Source organism: Lynx rufus, unplaced genomic scaffold, assembly GCF_022079265.1.
Source record: "Lynx rufus isolate CCGP_SWC_20201006 ecotype Redwood Valley unplaced genomic scaffold, mLynRuf1.p SCAF_2, whole genome shotgun sequence".
Classification (NCBI taxonomy): Eukaryota; Metazoa; Chordata; class Mammalia; order Carnivora; family Felidae; genus Lynx; species Lynx rufus.
Window position 1 is genome coordinate 32,088,620 of NW_025814834.1, and position 7,794 is coordinate 32,096,413.

General features: G+C 39.2%; 1 pseudogene; it reads left to right on the plus strand.

The window, feature by feature from the left end:
- The first annotated feature begins 1,977 nt into the window (after positions 1-1,977).
- On the plus strand, positions 1,978-2,411 carry LOC124514158 (60S ribosomal protein L26-like; annotated as a pseudogene).
- The last annotated feature ends 5,383 nt before the right edge of the window (positions 2,412-7,794 follow it).

Sequence of the window (7,794 nt, forward strand, 5' to 3'; positions counted from 1 at the left end):
GGAGAATCTCTCTTTCCTTGGCTTTCAGGATACTGCCTACTCCTGTTTTTCTCCAACTCTCTGACTCTTCTTCTTCTTCTTTTTTTTAAGTTTATTTATTTTGAGAGAGAGAGCATGCACGTGCACAGGGGTGCACATGCACAGGGTTGGCTCTTGCCTTTAGTTAGACCTCAGCTTAAATATTACCTCCAAAGAGAGGTCTTCCCTGACCACCCCATCTAATTAGTAGACACCTACTGTATTAGTTTGTGAGGGTTACCATAACAAAGTTGTCACAGACCAGGTGGCTTACATGACAGACATTTATTGTCTCACCCTCTGGAGGTTAGAAGTCTAAAATGAAGGTACTGTCATGGTTGGTTCCTCCTGAGGGCTGTGAAGGAGAATCTGACAGAGAGAGAGAATCCCAAGTAGGCTTCACGCTGTCAGTGCAGAGCCCGACGTGGGGCTCCATCCCACGAACCGCGAGATCATGACCTGAGCAGAAATCAAGAGTCAGACATTTAACTGACTGAGCCACCGAGGAGCCCCTGTGACCCTTCTTTCTGTTTTCCTTCTTGGTTCCTCTTTCTCTATTCACAGAAATGTTGGCCTTCCATTTTCCTTTCTCCTTTCTCCTCATACTCTCCTTGGGTGATTTCATCCTTTCCCAAAACTCTGGTACCACCTCTATGCCAATCACTACCAATTGTACATAACCAGCCCAACCTCTCTTCAGAGTTTTCAGAACTACATTTTCAACTGCCTTGTAGATTTCATACCTGGAAATTCAAACTAATGTGTCCAAGCCTCTCTGAACCCATCCATTCAGGCTTACCCTCAAATCTACTCATCTAGGTGGGTTCTCTAACTCAGCCAGTGGCTCAACCATACACCTTTCCTCTCTTGTTCTCATCTTCTCCCACATCTACCCCACATTCTTCCCTAAGCCCCATGATTGTTAAATGTAGTTATAAGAACTGTTACTGTGGAGCAGAAGAAAAAGCATTAAGAATTAGGATTTTAAACAGTGTGAATGATTTATCTAGAATTGAAAATCTTTCAAGATAGTATTCTAAGGTAATGTGAAATATTGTGAGGTTATCTGAAATACTTCATGACTGGGAAATCTGCTTGATGAAAACATAAATTTACTAGAGGAGAGTAATGGGGAAGATTTCTTAGGCCATAAATTAGGCATAAAACATTTAAGTACAGATTTTGTCACTAATTTACCATTTGTTCTTGGCTAATGTCATTTACCACATTTGTGTCTGAGTTTTCTAATTTGTCAAATTGCTATGAAAATTAATCCCATTCCTATGCAACTCACAAGGATGTTTCACCATAAAGGAAAGAAGATTGTTATCATTAAAAGTGTCAGGGAGGAAATAGAATCAAATAGTATATTAAAATAATAACCCATCATGACCAAGTTGGGTTTAATCCCAGAAGTAAAAACAGTTTAGTATTTAGATATCTATTAATATTACTCACTATGTTAACAGATAGAAGAAAATAAGTCATATAATTATTGAGAAAGATGCCCAAAACCATTGGAAAATATTCAACATTAATTCATGATTTAAAATAAAAACCCTCTTATTAAGGTAAGCAACTTTTAATTTTTGGCTGGCTAGTTACATTTACTTTGTATTTCTCATAAATAGTAGGTTTAGGGTGAAGAGTATCAAAAGCCCTTGCTTTCAAAAAGTGTTTTTTGGGGGCGCCTGGGTGGCTCAGTCGGTTGAGCGTCCGACTTCAGCTCAGGTCACGATCTCACGGTCCGTGAGTTCGAGCCCCGCGTCGGGCTCTGGGCTGATGGCTCAGAGCCTGGAGCCTGCTTCCGATTCTGTGTCTCCCTCTCTCTCTGCCCCTCCCCCGTTCATGCTCTGTCTCTCTCTGTCTCAAAAATAAATAAACGTTAAAAAAAAATTAAAAAAAAATTGTTTTTTGCCCTTCCTTTTTGTTGCCATCGCTAAAGCGCCAGCAGCCAAAATGAAGTTCAATCCCTTTGTGACTTCTGACCAGAGCAAGAACCACAAAAGGCATTTCAATGCATCTTCCCACATTCGCAAGAAGAAGTCTTCCTCTCTCTCCAAAGAGCTGAGACAGAAGTACGAGGTTCATTCCATGCCCACCCGAAAGGATGATGAAGTACAGGTTGTGTGAGGCCACTACAAAGGTCAGCAAATTGGCAAAGTAGTCCAGGTTTACTGGAAGAAATACATCATCTACCTTGAATGAGTACAGTGAGCGAAGGCAAATGGCATGCCTGTCCATGTGGGCATCATCCTAGCAAGGTGGTTATCACTAGACTAAAACTGGACAAAGACCACAAAAAGATCCCTGAAGGTAAAGGCAAATCTCATCAAGCAGGAAAGGAAAAGGGCAACTAAAGGAAAGAAACAATTGAGAAGATGCAGTACTAAAGTAATCTTATATACGGCTTTAAATAAAAACCGTTAAAATGAAAAAAAAATCCTTTTCAATTAAAAAAAAAACCTACCCAAAATACTTTTCAGTGGTAACAAGCATGAAAGAATAGAATTTGAAGTAGAATTTCATTATTTGAAATCATGTTAAAGGCTTATACTTGTTCCATTATTTTCTTTTTATGGATAGTATTGGTCACAGCCTTAATTTATTGATACACAGTCTTAGATCAGAAATTCAATCTCCCATAATAACTGTGTAAAAGAATACCTGTTCTGGGAATATGGATGAGCTCAACAGTAGAGAAGCAGGGACACATAATGAATTTTGATTTTTCTTTTCTTTTCTTTTCTTTAAAGAAATTGTCTGTAGACATTCCTATCTCTTTCCAGCTGACTATATCTAATTGGAACACAAAGACCGGTCATTCAGCTATCCCACCCCTGGCCTTGCCCATTGCTTCCACACCATGGAATGAATACTGGCAGCCCTAAATCATTTCCACATCGCTGGTAGTGCAAGAAAGCTACCAGAGTTTATATTTATGTCTACTTTCTTCAGCGTAAAAGCAGGTTGCCTATATTTCAAGCCATAGAATTACAGAGCATTATTATGGAAAGAAGTCTGAGAAACGCAGTCTAAACCAGTAGTTTTCAACCCTGGCTGCATGCTAGAATAACCAGAGGACTTTTAAACAATTAACAACGCTCTGACCTCACCCTCAGAGTCTAATTTAATTGGTCTAGTAAGAGACCCTGGCTTTGGTGGTGTTTTGTGTTTCTTCTTATTGAAGTATAATTAACATATAGTGTTATATTAGTTTAAGGTATAAAATATAATGATTCAACAATTCTATACATTATTTGGTGCTCTTCAAGATAAGTGTACTCTTAATCCCTTTTATTTCACCCATCCCCCTGCTTACCTACTCTCTGGCGACCACCTATTTGCGATCTGTATTTAAGAGTCTATTTTTTTTTCTTTATTCATTTGGGTTTTTTTTTCTTAAATTCTACATATGAATGAAATCATATGATTTTTTTTTTCTCTGATTGGCTTATTTCACTTAGCATTCATTATACCCTCTAGGTCCATCCATAGATGAATGGATAAAGAAAATGTAGTATACATATACACACATATGTAATATACATATATTGGAATATTACTGGTCTTGGTAATTTTTAAAAGCTCTCCCAAGTGATTCTAACATGTAACTGCAGTTTTAAAACCCTACTGTAGTTTATTTTTTTTTTTAATGAGCAAACATAGACCCCGAGTGACCAGCTAGGTAATGGCAGATCTCATTGACTTATAGGTGATATTTATGTTATGAAGATTTCCAAAACTTGGAAATGAGTCACAAAAGATGACTGTGTCAATTCAATGCCTCCCTAAAACATGGACTTAAGCCCACCCAAGGATCACCTTTTAAGACATGAGACATTTTAAAGACATGTCTAAGTCTGTAAAGGTTAGATGTTAATTTGTGAAAATGAATACTATATAAATGAGTTTTTGTATAATAGAAATAAAAATTATTTCTATTCATCTGAGAAGATAATCCCAAAGGTTATGATTTTATTTACCTATGAGACATGAACCAGTTTTGTATCTAATTTATCAATCCTATTCCAGCATAATTTTCCATTTATATTCTCTCTTGATTTCTCTTGCTCTCTCTCTCTTTCTCTTTCCCTTCTAATAAATACATCACTTACTTTCTCTGTGTCCAGTTTCCTAACTGGCTTTATCATCTTTCTGATTACTTCATTAATGAGAAATCAAACTTTGATACTTGCTCACTAAGTATTTATATGGAAATTACAAATATAAAATCATGAGAATTATGTTTTGACACTTGAAAATGTTGTAAATTTTATTAAGCTATCCTAAACCATTAAGAAGCTTTAATTCATCATTCAAGATGTAATTTATTCTGTTCTCCAAATATATTATTCATCAAACACACTCAGAAGCCATAAAATTGGAGAATTTTACTGCAGGCAAAGTAGAGTAACAAGAACCTAACTAATGCTCCCTTTTAGAAAAAAATAAAAAATAAATGGGCAAAATAAATGAGTCTACAGTTTTCAGATATTGGACACCAGGCAGCACAGGATAGTGATCCCTGAGGAAGGGAAGGAAACAAGGAGAGCTCTGTGATCATCCCAGCTTATTGCCTAGAAAGACTTTCCAAGAGGCAGTGCAGGGAGGAGGGCTCCCCAAGTTGTGGAGTTGGAGCTAGAACTCAGGGATGCCAAGGCAGCTAGAGTTTCACAGGTGAGAGCTCCACAGAGAGAGCTTTAGAGATCTGAGAGAGTCTCCCTGGAATGTTCAGGTAGAAAGTGATCCGTAAACATGTAAGGAAACTACCTGACGTCAGGGAAAGAATTAGTGGGGAAAAAAAAATACTGGTTGCTTACCTAAGACTGGAAATAGTTCCTGCTTCCACCAACCTGGGTGGAAAGTTTCCTATTTCACAGCCCATTGGGTAGAAGAATCAGTAGTTAGGGAAAAATCAGCCCTTGACTAGAAGCTGCTCTGGTCCCATCTAACAAGGCTTAAAAGCAAGCCTCAAAGGAATGCAAGTAATTGAGCTCAGAGCAAGCATCAAGAATATTTATAGGAATATAAAAATTATCAGCACCCAACAAGGTGATATTCACAATGTCTGACATTCAATCCAAAATTACCAGGCAGATTATATTTCTAAAACTTTTGCCTCTGTGCGAGAAAGGATTATCAAGAAATTGCAATCTTCTAACAAAGTATTGTCAATCTGATGGATAGAAAGGAAACAAAACTGAATACAAAATTTTACTTGTCAGTAAAAAGTAAAAAGAGGAAGATTGTTTTTTACGTGGCCATTAAGTGCAATTGACACTGAGTTTTTTTTTGTTTTAATAGGGCTATTATGTTGCTATGGTTACAAGTTTGCATTAGCATTTTCACTAGGAAACGGTGTGGTCTGAACATTCCTCCCACTTTTTACATCTGCCCACTTGCTCCAGACAGTGATTTGGTAACCTGGCTTCCAGCCCTAGCCTCCTCCACCAACCCCAGTGAGTGCACATTTTTCATCCCCTTCTCAGAAAATTTTAGCTCCTCTGAGATGTGAAGTTAGGTTCTGGCTCCTACTCAGAATGCATATTGTCAAACCGCAAGACACTGATCAGCTTACCTCTTTGGCATGATCTATATGCATGAGATCACTATGAGATAATTCATTAATTTTAATAAGCTCTTTAAAAATGCATTTAGAAATAAATTTAATCACTACAGAAGATATCCATTTTGAAATTCTGGGTGTTTTTCTTAAAGCAATCCTTGTAAGATAATTTTGCAGCTTCGTGATGAATCTTCTTCTAAGTTTTACATGTTCATATATCTTTCCATTCTTCCTCTCCCCTTCTCCTTTTCTGATCTCCTCCTCCCCTCTCTTTAACCACTTTTTCTTGTTACAGTTATTCCCATCATTCAAGCTTGTATCTCTGAAATTTGGTCCTCGAATCAGATTATTGGAATGTCTCCTAAGAAATAAAAAGGTAGTGGAGCACCTGAGTGGCTCAGTTGGTTAAGCATCTGACTCTTGATTTCAACTCAGGTCATGATCTCATGGTTTGTGAATTCGAGCCTCCCATCAGTCACTGACAGTGAAGAGACTGGGATTCTCTCTCTCTTTCCCTCCCTCACACTCGCTCTCTCTCAAAATAAATAAATAAATAAACATTAAAAAAAAGAAAGAAAGATAAAGGCAATAGGCAAAAAATTCACAAGATTGGGCCTCCTGAAGACTGACCCAGTAACCGAAACTGAAGTTGGTCATCTTCAAGCATGGGAAGAGCTGCTAACCACTAACCTAGCTCAGGTTCTTATCATTTCTAATCAGTCTTTATTCCTGAACCCCCTCTCGAGCTTCCCTCCATACACCAACCATACATCTTTCTAAACTGCAGTCTGTCACTTGAAATCCTCCTGTGGATCCCTGTTGTCAATAAGATGATGTCCAACCTCCTTAAAATATCATTTGAGGCCTGTAGTGATCTGGATCCTGCCTCTTACTCGGACCTCAATGATCAGTGTTCATGCCCCTCCCTATCCACCCCCCAGTCTCTCTCTCTCTCTCTCTCTCTCTCTCTCCTCTTTCTCTTTCTCTTTCTCTTTCTCTTTCTCTTTCTCTCTCCTTCACCAAGCCACTCCAAATTCCCTATCACTCCCAGCTCCCCAGTGCACCATATTTTCCTACGGTACCATGCCTTTGCATGGGAGGCTTTCCTTTGTTCCTTGTTCCCCAACTGACACCAGCCCAGGGATATCAAATTACAATAATATAGTTTCTAGACTGATCTTTTATCCTAGAAAAGTGTGCATAACACTCTGTCTCATAGCCTCTGTTGTCTCTGATCTTTGCAGCCAAGTTATTTATAACTGTGAATTGGAATTCTCTACAGTTGTGGTTTCATGATGTCACATGCCAGCAGGAAGCGGAACACTTAAATCAGTGATCCACGTGTCTGAGAATATGTGAATGCTTAGCACTGTGTAGCTCTAGTCTAAGAAGCAATTAGTATTAACGGGTCCTTGGGTCACCACACTCTGAAATCTCTAAGTACTTTCAAATACATCATTGCATTCACTGGTCCTCTCATGGTGGCCATAGTGGCATTGCTCACATTCTGATGCTCTGCATAAGATGCTTTTAATGTGCAATAGTAGCACAAATTCAGGGACGCCTGGGTGGCTCACTCGGTTGAGCGTCAGACTTCAGCTCAGGTCACAATCTCGAAGTCTGTGAGCTCAAACCCCAAACTGGGCTTGCTGCTGTCGGCACAGAGCCTGATTCAGAGCCTCTGTCCCCCTCTCTCTCTGTCCCTCCCCCACTCACTCGCACTCACTCGCTCGCTCTCTCTCTCAAAATTAAATAAAACATTAAAAAAAAATTGTAGCACAAATTCAGATTGCCCAAGCCATGGGCTGGTATGTGGCAGGTTTAATACTCCCTCATACATGGCCCACTGCCTCGCTGGGCACATCTGACCAGTGACCGCAGGGCTATCCTAACCCAAATATATAAGAACTGTAATATCTTGGAAAACACACAAAACCACAAGTAACAAGACTTGAAATTAGACTGTCACTCTACTCCTCTACCTCCATGGTGTGACCTGGAAGTCATTTCCCCTTTCTGTGTCTCATTTGTCTCACCTATAAAACTCATGAGTTAGACAAGACCATTGTTTCTTCAACTGGAATCCACAGACTGCCTGCATCAGAATCACCTGGGATGCTTTTTGGCAATGCAGACACTCAGGACCCTCCCCCCTACTGAGTCACACTCCTTAGTGGGGGACGAAGAGAGCAGGGGGAGTTTAGAGA